Genomic DNA, 14,578 nt, shown 5'->3' with positions numbered 1-14,578 from the left:
AGCAAAAGGAAGTTGTTACATCAGATAGAACACAAATCTACAGAAAGGCTGGAGAAAAACTCAGAACCAGGTCAGGATGGGAACCAAGACCACTGGAATTGCTTGACCTTCTTTTCAGGCTACTGCTAGTGCTGAAATTAATAAATGCATGCCAATCATTACTGTTATTTTGTACTCAAGTTACTTCATTCAGTGTTCAGAGTCCTGAGAAAGAGAACTCACTTGGCTTAGCTGTAGCCATATGTTCACACTTAACTTCAGGATTGGGGAAATTATGCAGCATCAACCATATGACTTGAGGTGGCGGGGTGGGTGGAGTCCTAAATGCAAGTGAGGACAACTCCTGGAACTGGGTTGAATGCTCCTGAGTGACCACAACAACCTCAGGTAACTTCCATGGTTCATCTCCTTTTGCTGTCCCCACACTGTTCTCTCCATGCATGGACCTTCTTCTAAAATGTCCCCAAATAACATAATGTAGCTCCTTTGCTGAATACACACTCACCGCTTCTCCAAATGAAGATAATTTAAATTCTCACTACCTCCTGCACTTGTTTCCAAGTCTAGGATCTCTTGTTAGGCATCCATTTCTCCTCCAGTTTCAACATGATTCTATTTCAGTGTGCAGTAAGTTATGGATTAAACAAGTATATTTAATCACCACCTGTTATGGGTTGAATTATGTCTTCCCAAAATCTACACACTGAAGTCCCAATCCCCAGTATTTCAGAATGTGGTCTTATCTGGAGACAGGGTCTTTACAGAGATAATCAAATTAAAATGAGGTCACTAGCAGGGTGGGGGAGGGAGGGCTAATTCAATATGATTTGCATCCTTATAAAAAGAGGAAATTTGGACTCAGAGACAAGGAGTCCAAATTTATTTTAAGGAATTGGGTCATGTGATTAGGGAAGCTTGGCAAGTTTGAAATCTCATGGGGGAAGGCCTGAAGGCTGGAGACTCAGGAAAAGAGTTACAATTTGAGTCTAAAGGCAGTCTACTGCCAAACTAGGAAGAGCTGACGTTATAAATAAAATCTAGAGGAAGTCTGCTGCCAAAATTCTCTCTAGCTTGGGGGAACATCAGCCTTTTATTCTACTCCGGCCTTCAACTGATTAGATGAGGCCCATCCACAATATGGAGAGCAATATACTTTACTCAAAGACTGAAATGTAAATCTCATCCAAAAACACCCTCAAAGAAAGATTCAGAATAATTTTGACCAAATATCTGGGCACCTTGTGGTCTAGCCAGGTCAGTACATAAAATTAACCATCACACATGGTCTTTCTGCTAAGTGTACATCCTAGTACTTCTCTGTGTATCCAAACCTCTTCTTTTTATCAGACCAGGCAGATTGGATTGGGACTCACTCTGCCAACCTCATTTTAACTTAATCACTTCTTTAAAGATCTTATCTCCAAATACAGTCACATTCTGAGGTACTGGGGGTTAGGGACTCATCATATGATTTTGGGGGTGGAAGGAGGGACACCATTCAGCCCATAACACTATGATTACTGCTATACTTTACTAGCACTACAATCCAACTCTGACTACCACTGCACTAGTCCTCCTCCTTGTCCTCTTCCTATTACTAACACTTCCAGAAAGTCCCTTCCAGTTTCAATTTTCCATTTTTCTATAAAATAGATTGTACACAGAAGATACCATGAAGCTCAAGGTTTCCACCAAGATTGCATACAAGTTCAGCCAGAGTTCACAGAACACAGCTTACATAGCTATTGCAGAATATTTCAAGACACAGGAATTTTGATCAAGGAGGAAATGCCAAACTATAAAGAAGTTATAAAGGCCAGGAAGACTGGCAAAACCGAGACCACCCTCCCAGGGGGAGTTTGATTCTGTTAGTGGTTACCAACAGCAAAGTTTTCCAGCTCAGGGAGCTGAAACATTCTGGGACTAAAGACTCACCAGCAGTCGTTAGATGTCACAGGGTTCATCACTTGAATGGCTGGTCTGGTTTCCTCAGTAGTAAGAGTCTAAGGAATGTTTACCCTTCATTCCTCTTTCAAACATTAAGTATATAATTGTGTTTACCAATTTTATGGTAATCCCTAGAAAATAATTGAGAAATATTGCCAATTAAGGAAAGTGGTGAATCCACATGGAAGATACTCCAAATACACATATGCATTCATACCTTACAGATATTTTAACAGGCCAGGAAATAATGAGCTTTCTCTGTTTCATCTTATATTCCATATAAGTGAAACTGTATGCACAAAGACAGTAAGATACCCAGAGATGAACACTGAGACATTCTTAAGTTTGTGTTTCCCATGGTACCTCATTCAGTGTCTTTTACATCATCTTCGTTCAGGAAATATCTGCTGAGTTTAGTAGAGAGAAGACTCTCCAAATTCTGATGATGCTAGCTTTACTGCTGCTCTATCTCTCGTTCAAAAATACGTGCCATGTTCAGCTACCCTGCTAGTCACTGAACAAACAAGGTCACATCATGGATTTATCCTGAAGTTTGAGAGTCTATAAATAGTTCCAGTCAGCCCAACAGTCATTTATTCAGCCTGTGTTATGTGAAGACGCCATAGAGCTTATCATCCATTAAGGCAGACTGTGTGTACATGAATATCCATAATTCAAGGCAATTTGCTCTATTAATAGAGATATAAATAATGTATTCGGCATGGGGAACATGGCTAGGACAAGGCAGGAAACCAGAACCAGTGCCAGATTGTGGAGCGGTTTGAAGGCTGAGCACCACTCTAATTACCACTGATAAATTCTTCTGTTGCCATTGATAAAGGTTGAAAACATTTGGAGACACAAAGCCTAGATAGCCTTATTGCCCTAATAGGCACAGAATGGAGTAGTAGGATAGTACTGACACCACTTCAGAGAGTAACACCATTTTAGTGATAAAAAGCCCAATCTCATCCTCTCCAAAACATTCAGTTATGAACCAAATATACCAATGTCTTTGTATTTTAATCCATATTATTGAAGCAAGCCAGATTTAAAACTCTTTAATGCCATATGCCATAAGATAAAAATCATTAAAGGGAAAATAGTTACATAATCCCCCCAAGGCCACCATTTGGTAATTACAAGACCAGTTCACCCTTCCTTATTCCCCTCCATCTCTCAGACTGACATAAAAGGAGGAGGGAACAAATCAGGGAAAGAGGTGAAGGTGACTCACAAATAAAGAGCTGTGAGAGAGGGAGGAGGGAAGATAGAGAGTAAAAATCATATAGACTGGGGAGAGAGTTTAGGTAGGGAGTGGATGGAAATGGGGAAGGGATAGTTAGTCGTGAATAAGAAAATGTAAAGAATGGGGAGAAGGGAAAAAAAGGATATGATGATTCTGATTTGGATCCCCGTAATATCCTTTGAGAGGTACAAGAACAGATTTCCTTTTTAATGAGGAGGAAGAGACAAGATTGCCTACTGAACAGTTTTTCTGAAATGCTACACTCTTCAGAGACTGAAACCTTGGGGTCCCCAATTTATTAGGATTGCAATAGAACCTAAAATATTTTGGTTGAAGTGAAATGCAATACATGTACACCAGACACTTCCAAACTAGCAATTAAATTCTGATTTACCCTAGAAAATTATTTTCTTAACCTAGTGACACAATTTCAAAACAATGGATATGAAAATAAAACATTTTAGGGATTCTGAAAACCCTATTAGGACATGGGTTTTTGTTGTTGTTGTTGTCTAACTACCTATTATTTTTCCCAGAAGCAAGCCACTTGAAGTATCTAGGTCAGAAATGAAAATCTCTCCACACCAACTGAATCATAAATGCAAGCATTTAATGAAAGCTTCATTTTTTTACAATCTATGGAATACATTAGCTAGTTAATATTGATCTTTTAAAGTGCCATGTCTTTTATTTATGATAAAAATATGTATATGCATGTGTGTATTCATGCTACATAAGGGGTATACACTGATTCATTTATCAAATTAATTTAAGCATGTAATAACCACAACGCCACAAAAAAGCCAGGCTTATAATTTGTTTATTGTTAATATCTGACATCAAAAGTTCCTGGAGTCTCAAAGCTGTAACCTTAATAATTAAAAAACAAAGAAACAATTTATCGCTCAGTGCTCCAGAGTATCTAAACCTTCCACAAAGCGGGCTAAATGATTAAGCATAGGTTATAATACTTAAAGGTACTGAATATTTGCATTCAGACCCTAGATAGCTCTAAAACAAGCAACTGGGTGAGTGGGAGAATCACGCAACCTGAAGCAGATAAATACACATCCAGAGCCCCTGATGTCCACAAGATGAGTGTGGAAATAGGAATCTAAAGTAGAGGGAGAATGACTCTTAAAGAAATACCTGTGTTATAAACTGCTTATCATCATGGCTTGTAACAAGCCATCATTTAACGGCCATTAACATGACAACCAGCTAGCAATTACTCAGAAAGTGAATACTTTTCAAATTTATGTGAACAATAATAATGTATGGATATGTATATAAGACAGATGTTAAGGGACTTCCCTGGTGGTCCAGTGGCTAAGACTCTGCGCTCCCAGTGCAGAGGGCCCAGGTTTGATCCCTGGTCGGGGAACTAGATCCCACATGCATGCTGCAACTAAGAGTTCGCATGCCGCAACTAAAGATCCCGCATGCTGCAACTAAAGATTCCACACTCAGCAATGAAGATCCTGCATGCTGCAACTAAAGATTCCACACTCAGCAATGAAGATCCCGCATGCTGCAACTAAGAGCCGGCTTAGCTTAAATAAATAAATATTTTTTTTTAAAAAAAGATAGATATTAAGACTGTCATGGGAAGCCCCTTGCAGTCCTGCTTAAAGGAAGGACTTCATCCTTGAATTGAACAAAAGCTGAAGGTAGTTCTAAACATAAGTTCTCCTATTCTCTGAGAGTAATGAAATGGGGCACAGCTCTCCTTTTGATAAAGACCCATGGAAGGGAATAAGGCTGAGCAGCAGTCCTTACTTCAGCTCCTAATCTCGAGTCCATTTCAGTCCCAAGCCATGTCCCAAGAAAAGAGAAGGTAGGGGTGGAATGAGGAGAAAGAAAATGGCTCCAGAATCAATCTAGGGCAGAGGCTAATCCTGCTAACCCACTGATATGTTGTCTGGCCAGCACTGTGTTTTCAAATGGAGAAAATTTACATTTAAAATAAATCCAGATTTCTAGCATTTCGGAAAAATTAGAAATCTCTGAGTTGCTATGCTCACTTCAGCCAGAGTTGAGTAGTTCTTGTTACCTTTAGATAGGGCAGGTGTTCTCTGGTTTACCACACTCCTCACCTCTCCCTATTGTGTTCCACCTAATCCACTTTATTCATGTGTGCTACTTGCCCAACCCTACAGGCATGAAGGTTTACCACTCTGGGATTAATGTACCTTCTAAAAGCTCCAGGCAAAACTGTCAAGAAGTTCACGCATTTACAAAAGATTCTATAATTTCCAGAGTTTTCCTGAGTTTCCAGTCTGCTCCAGGGTGAGCTGCAAGACATGGAATCTTGCCTATTTATAGTTGGTTCTCTCATAATCCATACAGTACCTCAGTAAATGTTGCTTGTTACAAGCTAAGTGTAGAATGGACCAGAATAACCCTCAAAGAGCTCTGAACATCTTTAGTTTACTCAAATCCAAACCTTTGGATCCTCAGTTGGCCTTAAACCTAAATAGTCCTGGATTGTTAGGGGATAACTGGTTGTGCTGACATGGAAGTCACAAATCAGACACCATGCATGGGGGCAAGTTGATGTACAGTGGAAAAAGAACTTGACTAGTGCAAAGGAGGAAAAACTTCCCTCGACTATCCTAGGTTCTGTGGTTGGCCTAAGAATTAAACTGACATAAGACAGATTAACAAGAGAAAAACATGCAAATTTAGTTTAGTATTTTTATGTGCACACGGGAGGGAGTCATCAAAAGGAAAATGAAGACTCAAAGAAGCCATAAGCCTGAAAGCTTATGTATCTTTTTAAACAAAGAACAATAAATTGTGGGGAGGTGACAAGACAAATGGTCTTAGGCCACAGATAGTAAATTGTGGAATGGTGACTAGGAAATATATGGGGAAACTAATGGGAGATAAGGGTTATTTTAGTAGGTTTCTTCGTACAGAACCATTTCACTGTTGAATCCCAGTCTCTGGTGATAAGAATGTTCTTCTCAGTACAAGGAGGGCACCTTTTACATAGGACATTGTGTGACCTGCTTTTAGGTACAAAGGGGGACGTCAGAGAGCCCTTCCTGCAAGTGCTGTTTCTCAAGCGCCTTCAGCTCAAAATAAATGCCAAAGTGGCGTATTTTGGGGTGGCATGTTCTGAACCCCTTCACTAGGCATTAGAAGTCCCAGATGTATTGATTCTATAAATAAATGATTATTTATTGGGACTTCCCTGGCAGTCCAGTGGTTAAGACTCTGCATTTCCACTGTAGGGGGTGCGCGTTTGATCCCTGGTTGGGCAACTAAAATCCCACACACCTTGTGGTGCAGCCAAAAAAAACAAAAAAACAAAAAAAACCAAATAAATGCTTATTTATTGTTTACTATGCACTAAGTACTGAGGATACAAACATGAATACAAGATCCTTTAAAGAGTTCAGCCCAGGGAGGATTCAAATAAATAGTTTCAGTGAAAGCAATATGAACTTGAGCCTGTCATTTAACCTTTCTAAACTCTGTTTTTCACCAGCAAAAAGGGGTTGACATGTCTGTTTCTTGGGGGCTTATTTCTTGCTACAGTGAGAAACAGCTGAAATAATAAGACTGCACACTTTGCAAGCCATGAAACACAGGCAGCAAGATGACAGAATTGGATTCTTCCTGCCTTTGTTTCTTAGGACAGCAATATAATAGATTGCAGTCAAAAAAGTAAGCATGAGACACACCGCACTCCAAACAGAGTTTTACAAAGAAATGGCCCCGAAGAACCTGCTGCATGCCAATCAGACTCCGCAAGTAGATGGAAGACACAAAGAAGAAACTGAGCATGGTTCAAAATACATTTCCTATAGTTGGGAGTAACAGAAGACTCTTGCCTGACTCACGCTAGAGGCATCTAAGGCAGAGTGTGGATGGTCCTGGGGAAATCTAGATGGTAAGAGAGGGCTTAACTAACTTAATTGATTTGGTGGGGGATCGAAGAGGGAGCTGCCATGTTGGTACTGCATTACCCACTCTGAGCTTCCCTAAGCAAGAGATACGGGATGTTTCCTGTTGACCGAAGTGAGTTATTCAAGACAAAATGACCTCTGTTAGTCTTGGGTCCTACAGAGTTGGGCCACATAGACGTATGAGGTGACCTTAGTAGAAGCTGGATGCACACCCAATGATATCTGAGGACTGAGCAAGGAGTTGCTTGTTAACACCTGTTAACAGATGCATCCATGAAGGTAAAATGACCTACAGGCGAGAGAAACCCAGCAAGTGAAGAGTCCATGAGACTGCAACACAGGAGCAAGAGTCCATTTTTGTTCCAAGTCCCTGCCTTCCAGGATTTCCAACAGAGGCTGGCATTAACCATCTGCCAAGTCAAAGAGCCAAAGCCAGATAGCCAAGAGTCAACAGTCTTATCCTTTTATCTCTCCCCTCTCCCATGCTACATTTGACTCTAGGAAGGAGGCAAGCAGGGAACATGAAAGAGGAAGAGGAGACAAACTTGCTTCCTCTCCTACCGTAGGCTTCAGGTCAAAACAGGGGAGATTTCAGATTTCAGGAAAGAGAGATTTGATGTTATATTTGCAGTTTTAACTTTACATGGCCCCGGATATTGTCGAGACTGAATTAAAGTTGTGTTTATGACTTAAACACATAGGACAGTTGTTTACCTTACAAACAGAAAAGACGTGGGAGTAGCCTAGATCTGCACCTAGGGTCAGATGATTATCCTCCGCTAAGAAAGAATAAAGGGAAAGTAGGGAACATAAACAACGATGCATTTGATCAAAATGCACATGTCATTCACCATATGTATGTACTATATAAACAGGAATAATTCTGAGAGACAGCAGTGTTTTTTCCTCTTCTTGAAAAGCAGCTTTTAACAATGAACTATTGCCAAAAGTGCCAAAATTGGCTATTTTATGTCCTTATTCTTAGGACAAAATGTGGTTAAAGCCTATTGACAGAATAATAATGGCTATAGGTCATGGTACAGATCTGAATTTGGAGCTCAACTGAAGAGCCTTGACAAAAATTGTATTAGGGGACTGTGAACCTCCCCAAGTAATGTTGATTTGAGTTGCCCCCATCCCTTGAAATTTAGGCTTTCTTCAAATTTTGGAAACATGAGCAGTCGTATCATGCCTCATGCCTCAGTGCTCAAGCTTCTGTGATCTGTCAGTCAAGTGGAATCCTTAGAAGCACCAACTGGCCCCACTTGGCAATGAAATTGAGTGTAGATAGAATAATTATGCTATGCACCTGTGCCTCTATGCCACCCTAATAAAACTTCCAAAATAGTGTCCCCATCTTCCCCATCATCCTACTCAAGAAATTTAAATTTCTTATAAAGGAAATTAAAAAGAAAAGCTCTGTGACTCAAATAAGGATTATACTCAAGATTCTGCATTTGGAATATTCCTTTAAAAATTCAACTCTGCCCATTAAGTCATCCTGTGATTAACACATGGTTTAAATTGAAATCTGTCAAAGAAATTAGGTTTACTCCTTTACTTTAGCCTTGAAAAAAATATACCTCCAGGGAGTCTTAGATGTAAGTTGTGTATACAAAGCAGGCACTTTTTTTTTTTAATTGAGAATTATAAGGGTGGAAAAGGGAGAGAAAATGTCCTCCTGCTCTCCAAAGATACTCTTCTAGACTTACAACCCTGATTCCTTCTCTCAGGTCCCTCCTTCCCACTCCTACATCTCCAAATTTTATCTAGAACAGTTTCAAGATTGATGAAACACCTTTCGTAGTTTCTGCTGTGTCGTCTTAAAGCTGCAATGCTTATCTTTTAGAGAGTTACTGCTGCCTCCTTCGCCCCAACCAATTGTCACTGACAGCTATGTTTTAAAATCTTTAGTGTCATAAAGATCACTGCTAATTAAACTCAACCAGAGTATTCGCTCAGTGTCTGGTGTCTGTCCTTCACTGTGCATTTTCCAAAGATCTTCTTATCCCAAAGTTAACTATGCCAAAAGACAGCAGATTGTCTGAACCTCAGGGGGGATTTTTCCCGATTGCCTTTTTGCTATTATTCTTAGAGGATTATCCTTGGTCATTAGTTGAAAAAACTATCTTGAAAAGAAGATGGAATTTACAATAGAAGTTTTAAATTTTGAGAAGGTTCATATTTAATTAACATTATTCAATGGTATTAAAGCAAATATCTACACAGAAATATATCTTATCGCATTTCACCATAGAGGCATACCAACAGGCTTAGAAGAAATTGGGACTATAAAGAGAAACACATACTTCATCAATCCATTTGAGCAGCTCCTCATATAATATTATATACTTAAAAGAAATATAAGGCATGGGCCATGCTCTCAGAGATCATACAGTCTAGCTGAATGGGTCTGAATCTTTTGAATTTCATAGACCAATAACTTGGAGAATAAAAAATGGAAGGGACAGACACGATAGAGACATCAACTTTTTCTTCTGCCTAGCTAAACAATAAAAATGACTAACATTTACAGAGTGCACACTGTGTGCCAGACATGGATATGAGGGCTTTATTTATTTCACTTAGAATTTACAGCAACTGTTCTGACATTTTATAAATATATAAAACATTAATTATATATATTTTATTATTGATATATATAACTATATGTAGCATTGTGTGTGTGTGTGTGTATACTGTTATCATCCCCATTTTTCAGGAAACTGAAGTCCGTAAAAGTCAATGATCTCAGCCTCATCAGGATTTGAATACAACCAGTCTGGCTCCCAGAACCCTTAACCACCATACTTTCTCGTATCAGTTAATTTCATTGTTTCATGAAAGAGCTTTACCTTAATGCTAAGAGAGCAAACAAGTCAACTAACTACAAAATAAAGATCTGTTAGATACAATGTATTTAGCTTTAGGACAAAAGCTACATTGCCCTTATTTTTGTCATTTTGTATGGATCTATAAAGACTGGCATTTCCGAGCCAAGGAACAACGTTAAAGAGACAAAACCTATACATAGAAAGTGTAATTAAAATATGAGCCGATTTGTGATTCAGGTGAGCAATAAAATCACTAAAGAAGTGGAGCCCATAGTGGGTTGAAAGACTGAATGGTAAAAAGGTGTGGGGAGATAATTCCAGACAGGTAGAGGATATAGGCAGAAGCCCAAGAAAGGAAATAACGCAGGAGTATGAACAGTGAAAATACCAGTTTGGCTCAATCAGAAATTTGACCCAGGATAAATGGCACAAACTGTAGGCCCATGAACTCTACCAGACTTACAATTATGTTTGTTTGGCTTGCATAGTATTTTTTTAAGTAATCTATTTTTTAATATAACATACTTTCAGAAAAATGCACAAATTATATATGTGCAGCTCAATGAATTTTCACAAATTTTGAACACACTCATGTAACTCCTCACATATCAAGAAACAGAACACCTACCAGCACCCTATAAACCTCTCTCATGCCCCTTTTCCAGACACTACCCCCCAAAAGTAATTACTATCCTGACTTCTATCACCACGGATTGGTTTTGTCTGTTTTTGAACCTTATATAAATAGAATCATACGGTGCATATAATTTTGTCTCTAAATTTTTGTGTGTTAGTGAGATTCACCCATGTTTTTTCATGCAGCAATCATACATTCCTGCTCACTGATGTATAGTATTTCATTTATAAATACACTACATTTATTTATATACTCTATTGTAGATGGACAGTTGTGTTGGGGGTATTATAAATGAAGTTTCTTCGAACATTTTGGTACGTAACTTTTGGTTCACATGTGTGTACATTTCTGATGGAAATGGAATTGCTGGATCATAGTGTAGGTATACGGGCCTACACTATGGACACTATCAGCTTTAATGGACACTACCAAGCAGTTTTCCAAGGTGGTGGCTCCTGTTTATACTCCCACCAACTGTATCTCACTGTAGTTTTAATGTGCCTCTCCGTAATGATTATTGAGATGGCAACTTTCTTCAGATGTTTACTCACCATTTAGACATCTTCTTTTATAAACTTAAAGTCTTTAACCTATTTTTCTATTGGGTTGTATCTCTTTCATATTGCTATGTAGATAGTCTATATTCTGCATATCAGTCATTTGTGAAATATGTACTTTACATAGCAACCCTTCTCATGCTCTTATTGGTGTCTTTTAACAAACAGAAGTTGTTACTTTTTTTTTTTTTAGATTTATTTTTTTTGATGTGGACCATTCTTAAAGTCTTTATTGAACGTGTTACAATATTGCTTCTGTTTTATGTTTTGGTATTTTGGCTGCGAGGCATGTGGGATCTTAGCTCTCTGACCAGGGATCAAACCTGCACCCCCTAAATTGGAAGTTAAAGTCTTAACCACTGGACCTCGAGGGAAGCCCCCAGAAGTTTTTACTTCTAACTTATGGCTAGTATCGTTGCATCCTTTTAAACAAATCTTTGCTTCCCCAAGATCATGAAGATATTCTTCTATGTTCTTTTCCTTATTATTGTTTTACTTTTCATATTACATACACAATCCATTTAGAAGTGATTTTTATATATTGTGTAAGGTAGAGATCAAGATTTATTTTTTTCGGGGAGACCTTCAAGATGGCGGAGGAGTGAGATGTGGAGATCGCCTTCCTCCCCACAAATACATCAGAAATACATCTACATGTGGAACAACTCCTACAGAACACCTACTGAACGCTGGCAGAAGACCTTAGACTTCCCAAAAGGCAAGAAACTCCCCACATACCTGGGTAGGGCAAAAGAAAAAAGAAAAAGCAGAGACAAAAGAATAGGGACACGACCTGCACCAGTGGGAGGGAGTTGTGAAGGAGGAAAGGTTTCCACACACTAGGAAGCCCCTTCGTGGGCGGAGACTGCGGGTAGCGGAGGGGGGAAGCTTCGGAGCCACGGAGGAGAGCGCAGCAACAGGGGTGCAGAGGGCAAAGTGGAGAGATTCCCGCACAGAGGATCGGTACCGACCAGCACTCACCAGCCCGAGAGGCTTGTCTGCTCACCCGCCGGGGCGGACGGGGGCTGGGAGCTGAGGCTCGGGCTTCGGAGGTCAGACCCCAGGGAGAGGACTGGGGTTGGCTGCGTGAACACAGCCTGAAGGGGGCTAGTGCGCCACAGCTAGCTGGGAAGGAGTCCGGGAAAAAGTCTGGACCTGCCTAAGAGGCAAGAGACCATTGTTTCAGGGTGCACGAGGAGAGGGGATTCAGAGCACCGCCTAAAGGAGCTCCAGAGACGGGTGCAAGCCACGTCTATCAGCATCAGCATGGACACCAGAGACAGGCACGAGACACTAAGGCTGCTGCTGCCGCCACCAAGAAGCCTGTGTGCGAGCACACGTCACTCTCCACACCTCCCCTCCCGGGAGCCTGTGCAGCCCGACACTGCCAGGGTCCCGTGATCCAGGGACAACTTCCCCAGGAGAATGCACGGCGCGCCTCACGCTGGTGCAACGTCACGCTGCCCTCTGCTGCCACAGGCTCACCTCGCATTCTGTACCCCTCCTTCCCCTCGGCCTCAGTGAGCCAGAGCCCCCGAAGCAGCTGCTCCTTTAACTCCGTCCTGTCTGAGCGAAGAACAGATGCCCTTAGGCGACCTACAGGCAGAGGCGGGCCCAAATCCAAAGCTGAACCCCGGGAGCTGTGCAAACAAAGAAGAGAAAGGGAAATCTCTCCCAGCAGCCTCAGGAGCAGCGGATTAAATCTCCAAAATCAACTTGATGTACCCTGCATCTCTGGAATACCTGAATAGGAAATGAATCATCCCAAAATTGAAGCAGTGGACTTTGGGAACAACGATATGTATATATTTTTCCTTTCTCTCTTTTTGTGAGTGAGTATGTGTATGTTTCTTTGTATGATTTTGTCTGTATACCTTTGCTTTTACAATTTGTCCTAGGGTTCTGTCTGTCCGGTTTTATTGTTTTATTTTTTTCTCAGTATAGTTTTCAGCGCTTGTTACCATTGGTGGATTTGTTTTCTGATTTGGCTGCTCTCTTCTTTCTTTCTTTTTTTTTTATTTTTAATAATTAATTTTATTTTATTTATTTTTTTCTTTCTTTCTTTTTTTCTCCCTTTTCTTCTGAGCTATGTAGCTGACACAGCCTTGGTGCTCTGGCCAGGTGTCAGGCCTGTGCCTCTGAGGTGGGAGAGCCGAGTTCAGGACATTGGTCCACCAGCAACCTCCCGGCTCCACATAATATTAAATGGCGAAAGCTCTCCTAGAGAGCTCCATCTCAACACTAAGACCCAGCTCCACTCAACGACCAGCAAGCTACAGTCCTGGACACCCCATGCCAAACAACTAGCAAGACAGGAACACAACCCCACCCATTAGCAGACAGGCTGCCTAAAATCATAATAAGGTCACAGACACCCCAAAACACACCACCGGACACAGTCCTGCCCACCAGAAAGACAAGATCCAGTCTCATCCACGAGAAAACCAGCACCAGTCTTCTCTACCAGGAAGCCTACACAACCCACTGAACCAACCTTAGCCACTGGGGGCAGACACCAAAAACAACGGGAACTACGAACCTGCAGCCTGCGAAAAGGAGACCCCAAACACAGTAAGTTAAGCAAAATGAGAAGACAGAGAAACACACAACAGATGAATGAGCAAGGTAAAAACCCACCAGACCAAACAAATGAAGAGGAAATAGGCCGTCTACCTGAAAAAGAATTCAGAATAATGATAGTAAAGATATCCAAAATCTTGGAAATAGAATGGAGAAAATATAAGAAAAGTTTAACAAGGACCTAGAAGAACTAAAGAGCAAACAAACAATGATGAACAACACAATAAATGAAATTAAAAATTCTCTAGAAGGAATAAATAGCAGAATAACTGAGGCAGAAGAACGGATAAGTGACCTGGGAGATAAAATAGTGGAAATAACTACTGCAGAGCTGAATAAGAAAAAAGAATGAAAAGAATTGAGTATAGTCTCAGAGACCTCTGGGAAAACACTAAACGCAACAATATTCAAATTATAGGGGTCCCAGAAGAAGAAGAGAAAAAGAAAGGGACTGAGAAAATATTTGAAGAGATTATAGTTGAAAACTTCTCTAATATGGGAAAGGAAATAGGTAATCAAGTCCAGGAAATGCAGAGAGTCCATTACAGGATAAATCTAAGGAGAAACACGCCAAGACACATATTAATCAAACTGTCAAAAATTAAATACAAAGAAAAAATATTAAAAGGAGCAAGGGAAAAGCAACAAATAACACACAAGGGAATCCCCATAAGGTTAACAGCTGATCTTTCAGCAGAAACTCTGTAAGCCAGAAGGGAGGGATAGCACATATTTAAAATGATGAAAGGGAAAAACCAACAACCAAGATTACTCTACCCAGCAAGGATCTCATTCAGATTTGATGGAGAAATTAAAACCTTTACAGACAAGCAAAAGCTAAGAGAATTCAGCACCAC

The 14,578-nt window shown here is 40.3% G+C and overlaps 1 protein-coding gene across 19 annotated transcripts in view; it reads right to left on the bottom strand.

Moving 5' to 3' along the window:
- The window catches only part of TMC1 (transmembrane channel like 1), a 431,339-nt gene that overhangs the window by 308,021 nt on the left and 108,740 nt on the right, over positions 1-14,578 (bottom strand). For 18 of the 19 annotated variants that reach the window (XR_014247278.1, XR_014247279.1, XR_014247280.1 and 15 more), the window contains exon 3: positions 1,936-2,078. The exons of the other annotated variant lie outside the window; for it this stretch is intronic. The gene's annotated coding sequence lies outside the window, so the exon portion shown is untranslated. The remainder of the gene's footprint in view (positions 1-1,935; positions 2,079-14,578) is intronic. 19 annotated transcript variants of the gene reach the window in all.

The sequence above is a fragment of the Balaenoptera borealis genome (assembly GCF_965194805.1).
Source record: "Balaenoptera borealis genome assembly, chromosome: 8".
Lineage (NCBI taxonomy): Eukaryota > Metazoa > Chordata > Mammalia > Artiodactyla > Balaenopteridae > Balaenoptera > Balaenoptera borealis.
Note: the sequence above shows the minus strand (reverse complement) of the source record. Positions and strands in the feature narration are given on the sequence as shown.